General features: G+C 35.4%; 1 protein-coding gene across 1 annotated transcript in view; it reads right to left on the bottom strand.

The window, feature by feature from the left end:
• The window catches only part of ARHGAP24 (Rho GTPase activating protein 24), a 662,544-nt gene extending 647,557 nt beyond the window's left edge, over positions 1 to 14,987 (bottom strand). Inside the window, exon 1 of the mRNA XM_078445943.2 lies at positions 14,970 to 14,987. The gene's annotated coding sequence lies outside the window, so the exon portion shown is untranslated. The remainder of the gene's footprint in view (positions 1 to 14,969) is intronic.
• Positions 14,988 to 18,882: the final 3,895 nt, after the last annotated feature.

Raw genomic sequence — 18,882 nt, 5'->3', positions numbered from 1 at the left:
CTCCAAGTTTTCTTGACGAAGGATTTTTCCTATTCAGAGGACCAGAATTTCCCCACCTTTTACTCAATCCAGCCCAGTGGAGACAGAAATCTGATTAATAAATCTTGGAAGAACAAACTGGAATGGGCACAGTGAGCCTCACCCTTCTTTCTCTAGACAGTAAGATATACATGGAAAGCATGATTTCTGCTCCTCCTCCAAGTCTCTGTCTGCCCTGGTCCTTAGCTTCTTTGATTGGGCCAGGAAATCTAATATGTCTGGGCTTCAATTACTGAGCTCATTTGGCTACTAAACCTAAAGCCACTTGCTCAACCCAGCTCTGTCAGTTAAAAAAAAAAAAAAAAAAAAAATATATATATATATATATACACACACACACACACACACACACACATATATATTATGCCTCTATTTGCTACTTTTCTTTCCTTTTATTTCTCAACTTTTTCACAATCCTGGCTGGGGAGAAGGGTGCTACTTACTGAATGTGTCCCCAAAGGCCCAATGAAGTTTGCCTTTCACTGAGGATTTATGCTTTGCCCAATACTGTATAGGTGGGTGCTGTAGCAGGGGTTATACCATTTAGTCATAACAGTCCCCACCTCTCCACAGCCTCTGCCATTTGGCCTATGGCTCCCCAACTCCCTAACCTCCCACATCCTCAAGCTCCACATTGTAGGTAATGGAAGAGCTCCTCATCTGATTTGTAAAATAATAGTAAGAAGGATATCTCAGGATAACCAAGAGACAGAACTGATAAAGTGTTTCATATATGGTAACTTTCCTATGAAAAGTAAAGTTCAAACAATATTTGGTTATCATATATACCCTCTTGAACTTTCTGCCCACTTAAGGAAAATGGTTCTGAGCCCTGAGGCTGATGTTTCTAGCTTGCTGATTAAGGATTAGATGATAAGGAGATTTCCTGACTAGTTAAACTATCTCTGGGGAATTTTTAATACAGAGTTCCTGCTTGGGAACAAAAAAGCATATTAAATCTTTTGTTATTTTCCCTGGTGTATGATTTTTGCCTTGGTAAAAATGAATTATATACTCCACCATGATAAAATACCTCTAGACCTTGACCTATGGACAGATAACATTATATGTTTCTTTTGAACAGTTTTTGCAAAGGACCTAATCTCTCCTGAAGCAAATTAGAGAAACATACTTATCAAAAGTACGGCAGTGGGATTCCTAAAAAAAGAATTTCATGGCTAGGATGAGCACTGGGTATTATATGTAAGTGATGAATCACTGGGTTCTACTCCTGAAGCCAATACTACACTTCAAGTTAACTAACTCGAATTTAAATTAAAAAATAATAATAAAATAAGATTAAATTAAATTAAAATTAAAAATAAATGAATTTCATAAAAGAATTTACTTATTATTTGTATCCCCTAAAGTACATTTGGAGGCATTATAGGAAAGGGAGAAGTTGTGTTGGTCTGCCTTGTTTAAGAATAATTTCCTTATTTCATTATTATCCTTTGTTCCCATAAAATAAATGTGATTGCATCATTACATTGTCAGTGCCTGAAGTTTCAGTCCACAGTGGGAGTTCTCCAAAATCTCATATAACACCATATTGCTGTCTTTTCTGATTCTGAGTCCTATTTTTTTTTTTTTCTGTTCTGTTTGATATAGAATTGGAGACAAAAATGACTCCTATTAGCTCTTGGAAACAAATGTCATTAATTAATGTATCTACAGAGCAATAAACAGATGCAAGTAAAAATAAAGTTAAATTTTTTTGTATATTTCATTTTTTAGGCATTATTGAGTATAAATATAAATGATGAATAAATAAAAAAGGAATGAGGAAAACTACATATGCATACTTTAAAATAACATATTAAAATTTTTATTGACATTCTAAAACTTTTAGACATGTGCCAGTTTTTAAAATTTTTGTAAAAACTCCAAATAAAAGACCTATATTTAACGACCCTATTAAAGTGTATCACAAACTTGAAATGTAGTATTCATATTTCATTAATTTTTTTAAAAACATTAGAGAGGAAATTGATAGGTATAGCAGTCAGCTAAATAGCTTCTAATTTGTAATAAATGAGACCAACCTCTTGCAAGGAAATACAGCTTCAAAATCAAATCAATATCCCATTTTAGCTAATTTTTTCTCCATTAAAAATGAAATTAGTAGTGTCAGCCTGCATGCCAATATTTCAACTTAATCTGAAAGTGCTACTTTCTGAAAGTAGAATGTTTGTCAGTAGCGCCAAAATGGACCGGGAACTTGCTATCAGGTTAGCCATCAAGCCATCAAGTCTTTTATTTCTTCCAGAAGAAATTATACCTCTCTAGTGAGAATACAATTTATTAACTAGCATCTAACAGAAGTAATCAGATACACCTTTCTTAGTCTCAGTCAAATTACTGAGAAGTTAAATATAAATCCTAAATTGAGTATTTAGTCATACAGCCACAACCGTTGCATTTGCAAAAATGGGCTTCTAGGCTAGACAAAAACAATAAATATGAAACATAACCAAACTCATTACCTAAGTCACCGCAATCAATGGCCAGGACTGCGGTGGCAAGCCACAATGGCAGAACTATCAGCCTCTCAATATGGCTGAATAAGCATCAAATAGACCACATCCCAACCTAAGCAAATCCATGACATTTAGATCAGAGCGACACTCAATGGCTGTGTAAAAAGTGTTGGAAGATGATTATGCCAACACTTAACCTGTTTGGTATGAACTAGAATTTGCATAAAACTATGCATGATATTGTGTTGCAAATAACACATCTACACTACACGATGAATCTAAATTTCTCAGGTTGGACTGAAAAGCTTGAGGTTACTTTTCCCTCTTGTTATTGATCTAATGTCAACCTCTCTGAGTTTATTTCCTGCCAAAATGTGGCCAAATATTGGGCAGGTTAGGAAGCTGATGTTTTTTAAACACTGGGCTTCATTGAGAAAGAGTTCCATCAAAAATCACAAGTAACTGTTCATAATGTCTCATGACACTAGAGAAATAATATTCACTGAAATTAAAGGGAGCCCGTCTGAATTTGGTAATAGAAAATGGTTTTAAATGGATCCTCTATAAACCCTTGAATGTTTCTGAGTAGGAAATACTCCATAAAAAATACCAAAAGTTAAAAAATAATAATTTACTGTTACAAGAAATGAATTATTTTACTTGTCTTATAGGCAGTGAACTTATGCTCAGCTTTTTACTCTTGTTGATCTGGAAAGAAAAGAACTTGACTGATCTGTTCTTACTCTTGACTCTTCCTGCCTTCATTTTCTAGTTTGAATAAGAACCTCTTCTGCTGAAGTGTTTAACACACATATTTGTATTTTTATGATGTGCCATTGAAACATTTTCATTCACCCATTTGCTTACTCTAAAAACAATTTTTGTTATTGGGCACCTGGTCATTGTCAGGCAATGCCTTGTTATCTCGAAGTTGTGTTTTAGAAAATGCCACCTGATCAGGGCCAGTACCTACTTTGTGGGTGCAGTATAAATTGAAAAATGTGAGGTTTCTTGTCAAAAGTGATTAAGAATTTTAAGAGCACTACCCAAAGGCAGGGCAACTACACAGACTGCAAACCCGTGACACATCCCCACATGTAATTTTTAGCACTGTGCCTTCTTTACTCTTTTCCAGTATGAAAAAATATCATGATTGATGTGCATTTAGAATGCTTCAGAAATTGTGGAAAAAGCAGATGGGGAAACCAAACCTTCACTGGAAGTATGTGTATTGGTACTTTTTACACATTTCTTTATTTATTGAATTCAGAAGCACAAATTGCCAGGAAGGACCGGTAATGTGTTTGCATAATGTTGTTATCAAATACTTCATTTTTCTGCTTACAGAACTGAATACTTACTTCAGAGACTAAGAAGCACAAGATGTAGCCTCTGTAATTTGATTCTAAATCCCATTCCACATTAAGAATAATACCTGCCTGGGTGGCTCAGTCGGTTAAACGTCCGACTCTTGATTTAGGCTCAGGTCATGATCTCACAGTTCATGGGTTCGAGCCTGCCTCTCTCTCCCTTTCTAAATAAATAAATAAATAAATAAATAAATAAATAAATAAATAAAACTTAAAAAAAGAAGAATACGTTTTTCTGATATGGATAAATAGCTAATTAAACAGCCTGTCTACAAGACCTGTAGTGTCAAGTACACAGGTACTGCCAACTGTAAGCACAGCAGAGGAAGACCTTTACCTCTGGAAAACACATCATAGCCAGAATAAGGTTAATACAAACTCAGGGAGCCTGGGTGTCTTAGTCAGTTAAGCATCAACTTCAGCTCAGGTCATGATCTCACAGTTCCTGCGTTTGAGCCCCACATCAGGCTCTGTGCTGACAGCTCAGAGCCTGGAGCTTGCTTCAGAGTCTGGTCTCCCTCTCTCTCTCTCTCTCTGCCCCCCAACTCAAAAATAAATAAAATGTTAAAAAAAAAAGATTAATATAAACTGGATTTGATTAGTTCGACAATATTTAATTGAGCACCTCCAGTGTATCAGGTACTCTTCCAGGGGGGTCAGGTTGTACAGCTTTGACCAAAGCAGACAAGTCTTTGTCTTCATGGAGCTCAGGTTACAATAATTGTTGCATAAAAAATAATCCAAAAGTTGACACCCATGTGTGAATATGTACCCTTTCTTTACAACGTATTTTAAAAGAATTTCCTCTTCTCAGGCAAATACCTTTAGTTCCTGTTTGTTTATTTACTTATTCATTCTCCCAAAATTCACCAAATTAAGATCCAGGCCCTATGCTAGGATTTAGAATTGAGGCTATAATTACATAGTTTCAGTTGTAAATTATGTGATTATTATAAGAAAAGTAACTTTGCAACTGGGCTTCTCTCACTATTTTCCATTATCTATGCCTTCTAAAAACTTAATTGTCCTATCCAGAGATTTCAAATATATAGCATCTAGAACACCATTCTTCTCTTTTTGCTCAAGACAAAAATCACTATGAATCTGGGCTTTTTCCGACTGAATTTAAACATAGCCTCAAAGTTCTGCAAAGGTTAGCCCCTCAGCTTTCCACAATCAATCCTATAATTGTCCAATGAGGTGAAATCTATTTGCCATTGTTGGTTGAACCAAAACTTCAAAACCCACAGTTGATTTCTGAGTTGCCTGGGTGGCTCAGTTGGGTAAGTGTCTAACTCTTGATTTCAGTTCAGGTCATGATTTCATGGTTCATGAGTTTGGGCCCCACATTGGCTCTCAATGTTGTCAGTGTGGAGCCCGCTTCAGATCCTCTGTCTCCCTCTCTTTGCTCCTCCCCTGCTCACGCTCTCTCTCTCTCTCTTTCAAAAATAGATGATAGATAGATAGATAGATAGATAGATAGATAGATAGATAGATAAGAGTGCCTGGGTGGCTCAGTCGGTTAAGCATCCGACTTCAGCTCAGATCATGATCTCAGGATTTGAGCCCCGCGTTGGGCTCTGTGCTGACAGCTCAGAGCCTGGAGGCTGCTTCAGATTCTGTGTCTCCCTCTCTCTGCCCCTCCCCCACTCATGCTCTGTCTCTCTCTGTCTCTCAAAAAAAAATTTTTTTTTAACGTTTATTCATTTTTTTTAGAGCCAGAGAGAGACAGAGCATGAGCCAGGGAGGGGCAGAGAGAGAGGGAGACACAGAATCTGAAGCAAGATCTAGGATCTGAGCTGTCAGTACAGAGCCCAGCGCAGGGCTCGAACTCACAAACTATGAGATCATGACCTGAGCCAGAGCTGGATGCTTAACCGACTGAGCCACCCAGGAGCCCTGAAAAAAATTTTTAAGTAAATAAATAAATAAATAAAAACATTAAAAAAAACCCACAGTTGATTTCTGAATGGTAGGCACAATATTTAGGAAGAATGGCAAATCTACCAATAAGTTGTATTGCTGAAGGTAAGCTAACTACCATAAGTAACAATTCCAAAATCTCTGGCTGAACACTGTAAAAATTAATTTTTTACTCACTTTACAATTCTAAGCAGAATGTCAAAGTGGCCATGGCTCTAGTCTATGCAGCAATTCAAAGAACAAGTTTTGTTTTTGCTTTTCCAATCTAATGTCTCTATTATTCCCTGCAGCCTTGAAATCTTCCACTGAATCCTCCTTCAAGGCTGTGTGAATGGATAAAGGATGTGAAGGATGATAAGAGAGCTTTGTGTCAGGCCTCTACTGGGCATATTTTATTTTTGCCCACATCTTTGGTCAGAACTCAATCATATGACTATGCTTCCCAACTGAAAGGGAGACTGGAAAGTATAGTCTATCTATGTGCCTAAGAGAGATATAAAATGAGGTTTGGAGAATATATAGCATATCTCTACCACATCAGCCTCAAGCAGGATGAAATGGTAATGCATTTTATAAATGTGAACTTAATTTACCAGCAATAAATAATTCTCACCTTGTAGCACTCAGCTACTTAATAATACTTTAAACTTGTTAATGACCGGTACTTCTAAATTCTGCTAAATCTGTTAAGACACTCCATTGTCATGAAAATACTATTATTACTTGGACCAACAGTCACTGTTAGAAAATTTTTGTTTGCAATTTTATTACAGTTATGATATTTTTGTGGTCTGTTTTTTAAATTTTTTCTGTATGAGCCCATTGAACTTTGCCGTCCTATGTAAACACTGGTCCAAATTCGAAGAAAGCTGTGTCCTTTCTAGGTCAATCTGGGTTTTCAAATTCAATGGAGTTCTAGGAATCTGGCTTGATATTCTTTATCTGGGGCTAGTTAGGCCTGTCAACCTGTAACTGACTACTTGAAGCTTCCAAAATATTATTCCCCAATTTTCTCAAAATTGGAATCTGAGAAATGATAGAGTATATTGATGCACATTTTGAAATCCACAGACCACATTTGGCCCTTTTAACTTTTTGGTGGAGCTCAGAAATGGGGCTTGGAGAGGGCCAAATTCTACTATTTTTCAGCCTTTAGAAATGACTTGTTAATCAATATTTTGCAGCTCTATTCCTTGGGTCTGGCTATTAGGGAAGAATATGTTGATTGAAATTACTGGGCAAGCAATGTAAGAAACGATCTGCTCAGTGTGGAATATAGGAGAAAAAAAACAGCAGGTGGCAATGTGTATGTGACAGGCTGTTTTCTAAATAAATAAAACATAAAATACTTCTATGGCCATTGGCAAGAGGAAGAAAAGTGGCTGATGAAAATCATATGTTCCAACATAAGAGGCCTGGGGAATAATATTTTTTAGATTAAAAACACTGCTGATTTTTTCCCATTTGCAATGGGAAAATCTTGGTTTGAAGAATACAATATCAAGAGTCCTGATATGATACAACACATTTTCAGTTAAGTGGTTTAGAAAGCTGGTAAAGAGGCAAAATACAGCAATTTCAAAAATAAATTTTAATTCATTTAAAGTGTTGAGAAGTCTCAACACTTCTTCATGATAGCATTTTAATGTAGTTCCTGAAATTTAATTCAAAAGAGAAACTCTTTATTCACAGAGAAATAATAAAAGAAATAGTACATATATTTTTACAGATACTGAATTTCCTGATTAAATACATAATCAATAAAATTTGTTTTATTTGTTTCAAAGGATAATTTTTCCTGAGTTGACATTCAAGCAAAGCAGTGAGCTTACAACTGATCCAACCCAGTGCCTTCATCATAAAGGCAAGAAAACAGATAACTGGAAGAGTTAAATATTTGCTCAAAGTCACAAAATGAACTTCTACAACTGAAACTAGAAGGTAAGTCTACACCACGTGAATCTATAGTTCTTACTACTGAAAATAATAAGCTCAGGATGTTTGGGTGGCTCAATCAGTTAAGCATCTGACTTCAGCTCAGGTCATGACCTCATGGTTCGTGAGTTCAAACCGGGCACCGGGCTCTCTGCTGTCAGCACAGAGCCCACTTCAGATCCTCTGTCTCCTCTCTCTGTGCCCCTCCCCTACTTGCTCTGTGTCTCTCTCAAAATAAATAAACTTTTAAAAAATCTTTAAAAAAAGAAGAAAGCAAATAATAAGCTCAGGTGAGATTTTTTTTAAGTATTGATTTGTGTCTATAGCCAGCAGGTGATGGCAACTAATTACAATTTTTACATATTCTAATTTGTACATAATTAACACTAAATTACATTTTAGGTATGAACTGTAATTCCAGATATACAAAATAAAATGAATACCAACTCATTAAATCTTTGCCCCTATTGTTTTAAGTATAATTACCTAATACCTATGCAAATATGGAATAGATCATTTTAACACACACAAAAAAATGTGAGGATCCTAATAGTTAATATTAAAGACTGGGATAGGTCATCCACTGTTCAAAATTCAGAGACATGAATCTAAGAGGCTTGCATGATGGAATGTAGTCAATTTAAATAGTTACAAGCTATAATAAGGGTTAGAGGAGAAAAATTAATATAATAGTTACTAAAATTAGGGAAACTAATGTTAGTCTTATAAACTAAATCACTTCTGTAGCACAAATATAAATTATTAGCCAGGTACACAACACATTTACAGGGATGGGATTAAATTCTTCAAAATGCAATAATAGAACAGAATTCCTCTGAAGTAGTAGCAACTAATGAGAAATGGAAAGAACTGAAAATGTACCTTGCAGCAAATCTGTATGGCACTCAAATCCAATATCTTTGTTTATAAAAAACATGTTCCTTACCCTTGAGGGCAAATTCTTTAAGGAGTTCATGGTCTATTTGGGGAGACAAATGTGTTTGAAATATTAAGTAACACTTCTCACTTTTCCAGTATTTCTGACTCACTCCTCCATTTGTGCAATAATCTGATCTTGCAGTACATAATCTTCAAGGAAAACTGGTTTACTGTAGAAAATATAAATATTTTTAAGTTTCAAAAGCCTAACTTCTGACAGGACTCAGGGCAAAGGAGAAACCCAATGAATTAGACCTGAATTTACTGTCCCAAAGACAGAAGAAAAACATCCCCGGATTGAAAGAGAAGAAATTAAGTAAACAGGAAAGGAAGAAGTAGTTAGTTATAAGAGATGATACGTTTGTAGAGCCTAAGACAGTGTAACCAGGCCTCAGGGAATCCTGTTGAAAGAAGAATTAGTACTCAGAGGCCACCTTGCCTCCAGTGGAGTTCCAATTTAAGTCATCTTATTCTGTAATATATGTGGTAACCTCAAAGAGCAGCTGCATGCCATTGTGATGGTTATGGACTCCACAATTCTAGGGGATTACTATTCACATAGATACTGACATGAATGGAACCCTCTGAAGTAGTGTCACCATATACAACAACCCGAGAAGCCTTTTGGAGCCAAGGTAGCCCTTGAAGACTGCCCAGTCCTTATCCATGGTACATCACCTATGCTGAGAAGTCACGTTATCTATCCTTCTTGCTAGTATCTAGTGACCTTCTTTGATTGCTGTCAGCACTTCAACCACTGACCATAAAATAGGCTGCACATGCCCTAAATATTTACTTAGTCCACCAAACAACCTACCCTCCATTCAATATTCAACTGAATATTGAATTCAAAATTCAACTACAAAATGCTATAATACCATTATAGACAGAAGAACAAAAGCTTGAAATGCCTGTATTGGTGGTGAAGGATCGGGAAGATTTTTAAGAACTGTCATCTAAGTTGAGTTTTAAAAGTTGAGGAAGTTTTGCAGCTTGCTGATAGTTTACTATAACAACAAAAATAACAATTTTTATGTTCTTTTAAGTGACAATCGTTCTAAATGCTTTGGAAAAGAATAGTATGGGATAGTGATATACCATTTAAAATAAGAATATACACATTGAGGAGCTCCTGGGTGGCTCAGTCGGTTGAGCGTCCAACTTCGGCTCAGGTCATGATCTTGGCTGTCCGTGAGTTCGAGCCCCGCGTCGGGCTCTGTGCTGACAGCTCAGAGCCTGGAACCTGTTTCAGATTCTGTGTCTCCCTCTCTCTCTGCCCCTCCCCTACTCATGCTCTGTCTCTCTCTCTCTGTCAATAATAAACATTAAAAAAATTAAAAAAAAAAAGAATATACACATTGATTAAAAATGAAGTCTTTGGGATCAGGCTGCCTAAATTTGTATCCCTGGTATCCACTTATTAATAGCTCTGGAATCTTGGGCAAATTTCTTACCTTCTATGTGCTTCAGTTTCCTCATCTATAAAAAGTAATGGCATGGGAGATATAAAAAAGATGCAAATCAAACTTCTAGTGATGAAAACTACTATATCTGAGGTAAAAAATACACTAGATGGAATAAACAATGATTTGGACATTACAGAAGAAAAGATTAGTAAAATTGAAGGCATAGCACTAGAAACCATCAAAAATGAATCAGCAAAACAAAAACAAAAACAAATGAAGAGAACATCAGTGAACTATGAGACAGCCTATGAAGTGTATGATGTAATTGTAAGTAGAGTCCTTAAAGAAGAGTGGAGACAGAAGCAATCAGTATTTGAACCAATGACTGAAAAATGTCCAAATTTGACTTAAAAATATATTTATAAGCTTATAGATCCAAGGATCTCTATTAACCCCTAAAACAAGAAACAAATAAACAAAAAATACTATCGAGGCACATCAAAATCAAATTGCTTAAAATAATGATAAAGACAAAATTTTAAAAGCAGTCAGAGAAAAAAGACACAGCACACACAGAGGAACAAAGATGAGAATGACTGCAAGTTTCTCATTAGAAAAAATACAAGTTGGAAGACAGTGGAGTGCTGCCTTTAAAGTACTGTCATACTAAAACAAAAATATCTTTAAAACTGAAGGGGAAGTTAATGTTTCTTTCTCAGATCAGAAACAGGCAAGCATGACCACTCTCACTAGTTCTATTGAAATTTGTCTTAGAGGTGCTAGGACGTGTGGTAAGACAAGAAAAGTAAATAAATGGCATACAGATTAAAAAGTAATAAGTAAACTATCTTTATTTGCAGATGACACAATGACCATGTAGAAAATTCTATGGAATCTAACAGAAAGCTACTAGGACTAATTGGTGAGTTTTGCAAAATTGAAGGATACAAGAAAAATACATCAATATCAATTATATTTTTATATACTAGCAAAGAGCAATCAGATATTAAATTTTAATGCCATTTGCAATAACCTAAAAAATAAGAAATGCTTAGAAATAAATCTGTCAAAAAATATGTAAGACCTATACACCGAAAACTAGAAAGTATTGCTGAGGGAAATTAAGAAGACCTAAACAAATGGGAGGATTTACCATGTTCATGGAACAGAAGATTCAACACTGATAAGATGTCAATTCTCTCCAAATGGATCTACAGTTTCAATGTAATCCTAATCAAAAGTATAGCATGCCTACTTATGAAGATCAATAAACTGATTCTAAAGTTCATGTGCAAATGAAAAGGACCAAAATAGCTAAAACAACTTTACATAAGAAAAACAAAGTTTGAAGACTTAGATTTGGGAGTTTCAAAAGTTGTATAAAGCCACGGTAATTAAGACAGGGTAGCACTAGTGGCAAAACAATAAACTATGCTCAATACTTCACCCCACATATAAAAATTAACTCAAAATTATTACAAACTTAAATGTAAAACCTAAGTTTAGAAACTTCTAAAAAAAACCATAGGAGATAGTATTTGTGACCTTGACCTAAGCAAAAAGTTCTAAGATATAACACTAGTGGCATAACCCATATTTTTTTAACTGATGAACTAGACTTCATAAAAATTAAAATGTCTGCTCTTTGAAAGACACTGTAAAGATAATGAAAACATACCATAGGTTGAGAAAAAACTTGCATACAGAAAATATTTGCTAATCATATGGGATTAAGGACTTGTATCTAGAATATATATGACTTCCAAAACTAAATACAAAAACAATTTGAATTAATTAATTAAAGCAATAGTTTGAACAGACACTTCACCAAGGAAGAGATACAGATGGCAAAAAAGAACATGAAAAGATGGTCAGTATCATATGTCATTGGAAAAAATGCAAATTAAAGACACAATGAGCTACCACTACATACCTATTAAAATTATCAAAACTAAAACACTGAACATATCAAAGGTTGGCAAAATGTGGTGCTACTAGAACTCTCATACACTGTTGTTGGGAATGTAAAATGGTAGAGTCACTTCGAAAAACAGTTTGGCAGTCTCTTAAAAAATTAAATACCCACCTATCATATGACTCACCCATCCTACTCCTTAGCGTTTACCGAAGAAAATGAAAGAAGACGTCCATAGAAAGACCTGAGCATAATTGTTCATGGAAGCTTTATTTGTAGGAGTTAAAAGCTAGAACCAACCCAAACATCCCTAAATAAGTGAATGGATGAACAAATTGTAGTACATCTATTCAGTGGACTACTACACAGCAGGAAGAAGATGTGAACCACTGATACATGCAGCAACAGGGATGAAATGCAAAATAATTATGCTGAGTAAAACCCAGATTAAAAAGAATATACAGTGTATGACTCCATTTACATATAGTTTTTGAAAATAGTAGCTAATTTGTAGTTCAAGAAAACAGAGTAGTCATTGGGTGTAGGCTGGGGAAGGCAAAAGGGAGGAAATTCCAAAGGGCATTAGGAGACGTTTAGTTTGTTTTTTTTTTTTTTTAACGTTTATTTATTTTTGAGACAGAGAGAGACAGAGCATGAACGGGGGAGGGTCAGAGAGAGAGGGAGACACAGAATCTGAAACAGGCTCCAGGCTCTGAGCGGTCAGCACAGAGCCCGACGCGGGGGCTCGAACTCACGGAGTGTGAGATCGTGACCTGAGCCGAAGTTGGCCGCTTAACCGACTGAGCCACCCAGGCGCCCCTGGAGACATTTAGCAGTAACAGAGGTGTTCATCATCTTTACTGTGGTGATGGTTTCACTGTTTATACCTAGGTCAAAACTTATCAAATTATGTATTTTAAATATGTGGTGTTTACTGTGTGCCAATTATGCTTCAGTGAAGCAGTTTAAGGAGATAAGAATTTATAGCACCACCAAGACGACGGTGGAAAGGCACAGTAGAGACAGATTTCTGCTTCCCAGAGAACACAACAATTTTTCATAAATTCATAAAGTAGAAGCCCTCAATCACTCTCTGCATACATGACAACTATGTAAGGAGACACACAAATACACATATTTTCTTTTTCAATCACCTAGCTGCCAGAAAGGTAATATAATGCCAGGATAAGCATATTGAACCTTCATTAAATACAAAGACGTATTCTTTTTTCTCATGGTAGCTCACTGAAAATTAAACACATGCTACTGGATGTGGCCTGTCATTCATCCTGCTGCTATTGTGGGAGTTCTCAGGCAGCTGAGGCCACAGAGGGCAAAGATGCCAACAATTTACATATCATATTAAGCATGTGATGACAGAATTGCCAGGCAACTTTAATTTTCAGCCAAAGGTGCAGAATAGAAAAGGAAAGTGCACTTAATGTGTTTCATGGGGACATATACATGACAGAGCATTCCAGAAATTCCGTTGTTTAAAATAAATATATAATCTGGATAAAGTCTCAAAAAACTGCAATGGTGTTGCCTCTGGGAAATAGAAACAAGACAATAAAAGAAAGGCTTATGTTTGGGAATGGCTTTTTATATGCTTGGAAGTTGATGTCATGCGCACAGCATACATTTTCAAGAGAAAAATAAATAATAAAAATATTTAAATGAAGCACAGCTCTGCCACCAGGATTGTTGTCTCTGGGTCAATGCCAGGGAATGGGTCTGGCACTGGAGCTCCCCTCTTCAGGTCAAAATAGCTCCCTCTCTCTCTCTCTCTCTCTCTCTTTAATCTTAATTTAAGTTTAAATTTTTATTATTTTTTAATTTACTGCTGCATCTACAAATTCTATTTGACATATTAAGATGTTGTACCACTTGGAAAGATAATTGGGGAATGGTGGCTGGTAACCTTCTAATTACAAATGGGGGTGAGATCTAAATTATTAATATTCAGTGTCTAAATTATAATATTCAGCCAGGGTCACACTGGCTATAATAGTTGTGGAAACAAAGGTTAATCCAATAGATTGTTTTTTCATCTGTAACTTCAGGGCTGGCTTTATCCTTGTGTGTGGTTATAGCTAATTTACATTCACTTGGCATCTTTTGAAAATGTTCACTATATACTGCATTAATGTCAACTGTTTTCCATATAGAAAGAAAATGTTAACTGTTACCATCTTCAGACATGTCACTGAAAGATATTTTTTCTCTATCATTTAGTAACTTTGCATTCTATTAGAAAAGTTTCCAAAATGTTAGCAGGCATCCATTATCAGGTCAAATACCTTTTACTTTCAATTTTTCATATGTATAAGTGAAGAATGGTATAAATATTCTTTGTTCTATTTTCTTCTTGACAAATTCTACTGGATAAAAAACTGCTAATATTTAAGAAAACCTAATTAGAGATTTTATACATGTATAAGCACTCATAAGAAAAGCAGCATCTGTCTTTAGCCACTTTTTTAAAAAAGGAAAGAAAGAAAAAAGAAGTTAAAAGAACATAAGAGACATATGTTAAATTATTCTTTACAAATCTGCATAAACTCAGGTTATACATAATAATGGTACAATCTCCTTTACGGTTCCTGTTAACTCTTTTTAACAATAATATATTTTCAGCAATGTGTTGCTTTTGTTTACTACATCATCAAAGGGACCTGGGTATACAAATCAAATTGGTCAATGGCTAAAGTTCAAAGAGCAATTATTGGGCCAAATCTATTACCAATTATTCTCAAATATACCTGGCTTCAAAACCAGACTTCATCACTGACTAACTCTGAAAATTTGAACAACAAACATAAGATCTATGGCATAAGCATCTATGATACTCACTTCTCTCATCTATAAAATGGGACAGTAACCTAGGCTTATTGTAAATTTTAAACTAGACTATTTATATAAGATGCTTGGTATATGGTAGGTATTCAATTCATGTTCTTACCTTACCCTTCAGAATTATAAGCAGCAGACCCAACTCAGCCAGTATTCTAAAAAGGAAAAAAAAAATTGAAACATTTTCTGCTACTGATTCAATCTTAACAAATGTGTTTGGTTTAATGGGTCAATACTAGATCACACACATATGTTTATACAGTTTATGCAATCAGTACCTAGGTCTTATGCATTCTATTACTGGAAACATAGTTTCAGAACATCATTCTCATAAATATATGTATATTTATTTATATAAAAACTTTGTGGGAAGTAGTTCCATATCAGCTACATAATATGATTTTGTGTATGTTTGAAAATAGTTTTTAAGTTATATGTTATTATTTAAATACCAAAAGACTTTCTAAGACCTAGAAAACCATTCACAATCATTTGAGCATACTGAGACAGTAAAGGAGTAATTTCACAGAGTTAGGTTGAGAAGTCGCACCCTGGCTACCCAGAGATTTTAGCACCTTGGTTAAAAAAAAAACAAGACCCAAAGTGATTAACTGGTAACCCGAAAATATCCTTTATAAAGATATTCTCCAACCAACTGTACAAAAACATACCCCATAATGAAAACATACTTTATAAATATTCTATACACAAAAAAAAGCACGGATACTCATCAATCTTAAACAACCACAATTACACCGTTCTTAATTCAACAAACTTTTATTGGTGCCTGTTAGGTACCTAGCTTTGGAGACCCACTCCAAAGAATCCACTTTCAAAGAACCCACTTTCTAGTGGCTAAAGCTGTTACGCATGTAAACAGGTCATTGTGGTAGCAGGCAACTTATGTTGTGATGAGGCAGACACTAGACTGGTATAAGAGGGGCACCTGGCCCTAAGTCTAGGCATGAGGAAGTCTTTTTCTTTTTAAGTTTTTAATTTTAATTCCAGTAGAGCTAGCATACAGTGTTATATTAGCTTCAGGTGTATAATACAGTGATTCAACAATTCTATACATCACCCAATACTCATCACAACAAGTGCTCTCCTTAATCCACATCACCTATTTCACCCATCCCCACACCCGCCCCCCCTCTCATTAGCATCAGTTTGTTCTCTATAATTAAGGGTCTGTTTCTTGCTTTGTTTCTCTTTTTCCCCCTTTGTTTGTTTTTTAATTTCTTAAATTCCACATATGAGTGAAATCATATGGTATCTGTCGTTCTCTGACTTATTTTGCCTAGCATTATACTCTCTAGCTTCACCTCACACCTGTCAAAACGGCTAAAATAAAAAACACAAGAAACAACAAGTGTTGGTGAGGATATGGAGAAAAAGGAACCCTCATGCACTGTTGGTGGGAATGAAAACTGGTGCAGCCTCTGTGGAAAATAGTATGGAGGCTCTTCAAAAAATTAAAAATAGAACTACCCTGCCATCCAGGAATCACACTACTGGGTATTTGCCCCCAAAATACAAAAACACTAATTCAAAGGGATACATGCACCCCTATGTTTATTGCAGCATTATTTTCAATAAGCATGAGGAAGTCTTTAGGGACAAGATAGTGCCTTAATTGTGTCCTAAAGGATGAGAAGTTAGCTAAGCCCAGATGCAAGTAAAGAGTCATCTAGGCAGACACCCCAGAACCCTATCTAAATAAAGAGCGGGGTTCTGGATGAAATGCAAGTGAACTATTTGAAAATCTGCCTTGTTGATATTAGTAAGGAAGCATTAAAATGAAGCACAATTTCTTCAGTCTGACAAACTATTCCCTTACCATCTTGAAAGTGTAAATATGAGCTGCTGTAATCCTGACTGAAAATGTCACCACAATGCAATTCAATCTTTATTAATCCAAAATTGCCAGGTAGCATATTTCAGGAAGCTGTATAAACAACCACCAACAACCAATTTGGCAAGCAAAATTAGAAGATTTACTTCATGAAGAGAAAGCTTGGCATGTGTTAACTAAAGGAAGAGTATGCATCCAAATGAACTCATTAACAAGAATCTAGCAGCTGGCAGATTACCACTATGAAATGAAGGGCCTATTGAAATGTAAACCACAAGAGAAAAGAGTTGGACAAGTGGTAAAAGGCACAAGAATATTTCCCCAAAATATTCCAAAATACATCAATTGGCATTGCTTGATTTAAAAAGAATTATACTTCCCTCAATACAGGAAGTTCCCATATTAAAAGAGAGGTCCAGTTTTATACTTCCTGCTTTTTACATTCACTAAATTGGACTTTATGTATTTAGGGTCTAGATGTTTTTAGACTCAGAGCATCAACCATTGTAAGTGACCAAATCAATCCAAGTGTTTTAAAAACCCATAGGCATAGATATCCTGTTCATTAGAGAAAGAATGTTATCAGGATAAAATCTGAGGTTTTCTCACATCTCTAAATCACCATTGGCACTTACTACCAAATTTCAACCTCAAAACAAATATATGTCAGTGTGTGGTACTCCCAGTTATCAGTGAATACTGAAGATTCCCCTTTACCTAAAAATCACACTCTTTAAATGCTCCCTTTCTGTTAGATGACTAGATCAATAAAGAGATCCTGCAGTCACCTCATTATATTATATAATGCATATTCTGAGCATGTCCAATTTATATATTTTTCTTCAATATAAGTATTCATTATTTGCTACCATGCAGGAAAAAAAGTTAACCATAAAATGCAATATTGCTTTAAGTTTATCATCTCAATATGCTTCCATATTAGTTGTCCGAAGCATTACAAAAATAATTTCTGTTCTCATTACCCTGCATTGAAGAATATATTGTAAACAAAACATTTCATGAACAGGTTAGGCATATAGTGAAAAATTAGCCTTTGAGTTGAATTATGTCTGCAAGCTTAAGAGATATGTCATTATAGTTTGACATTCTATGGAGCTCAGAACTCGTATCCAAAGATCTCTACAAAGTCATGTTTTTGGCCTCTACTATGTCTAGGAACAAAACTTTTCATGATACATTCTTTATGTGAAAAATAAAGATGTGTTTCCAATGGTGATAGAATTAGGTAAAATATTTCCATTCATGTAATTCATGAGCATTCACTTTGCTGCCTTTTATCTTTGAATGAAAATGTCAGGCCTCTAGAAATGTATGTTGTAACAAGACCATGATTTCTCTTTTCTTTGTAATGTCTCACAGCATGCAGTGCAATGTTGTGCAATTAGCAAATGATCTATAATCATTAATGGTCTAAACTTTTCTAATTTAAAAGTAAGCCTATAATCAGTCTCATCAAGTGTGAAATGCTTGGCAGGAATCCAATGTGCTCAAGGAAGAGTTGTCCAGAAGTTACTCTAGTCACCCTTCCAGAGCTTCATCTTGACACTCCTATCTCTGTTAAATAAATAACAGATTGGGGACATTTTATGTATTTAACTTTTCACCCAAGGCTATTGGAGAGTTACCCTAAAGGTTTGCAGGACACTGGTTTGTAATTTTTCTACAGTAAAAATTTAATTTCTTTCAAATTGTTGTAGATTCTCTGACAGCTGAGCTCTGAATTGCATCTGTTTTATTTTAAGCTAGTCATTCTTGAATTACTTCCTTTGGAAGTATTTGTGATTAGGCAATTTCAGACAAGTCTTAAGATGCATCCCTCATACATATCTCCTGCCTCATTTCTTGTCACCTTCTCCGAAACCTCACCCACAACTACTACAACACATACACACGGTCTCAGTCATACAATACAAATGACAGACTTGCAGCCTTTTTTGCACCCTCTCATATCTACAATCCTTTACCACAGGGAGTCATTTGAGAGGTTTAAACACAGAAATATGTAAACATACTGAAAGGTTAGTTTCCAATTAGGTTTAATGAAGTACCTATCTTCTGTGCTCTCATAGTTCCAAGAGCATATTTGCCAAAGATTTCAGGAACCACAAAACCCAGATCCTCAAAATCCACATCTTCTCCCTCCAGATCT

The sequence above is a fragment of the Panthera onca genome, chromosome B1 (genome assembly GCF_046562875.1).
Source record: "Panthera onca isolate mPanOnc1 chromosome B1, mPanOnc1 haplotype 2, whole genome shotgun sequence".
Classification (NCBI taxonomy): Eukaryota; Metazoa; Chordata; class Mammalia; order Carnivora; family Felidae; genus Panthera; species Panthera onca.
The sequence above is the reverse complement of the archived record's forward strand: the minus strand, read 5'-3'. Positions and strand labels throughout refer to the sequence as shown.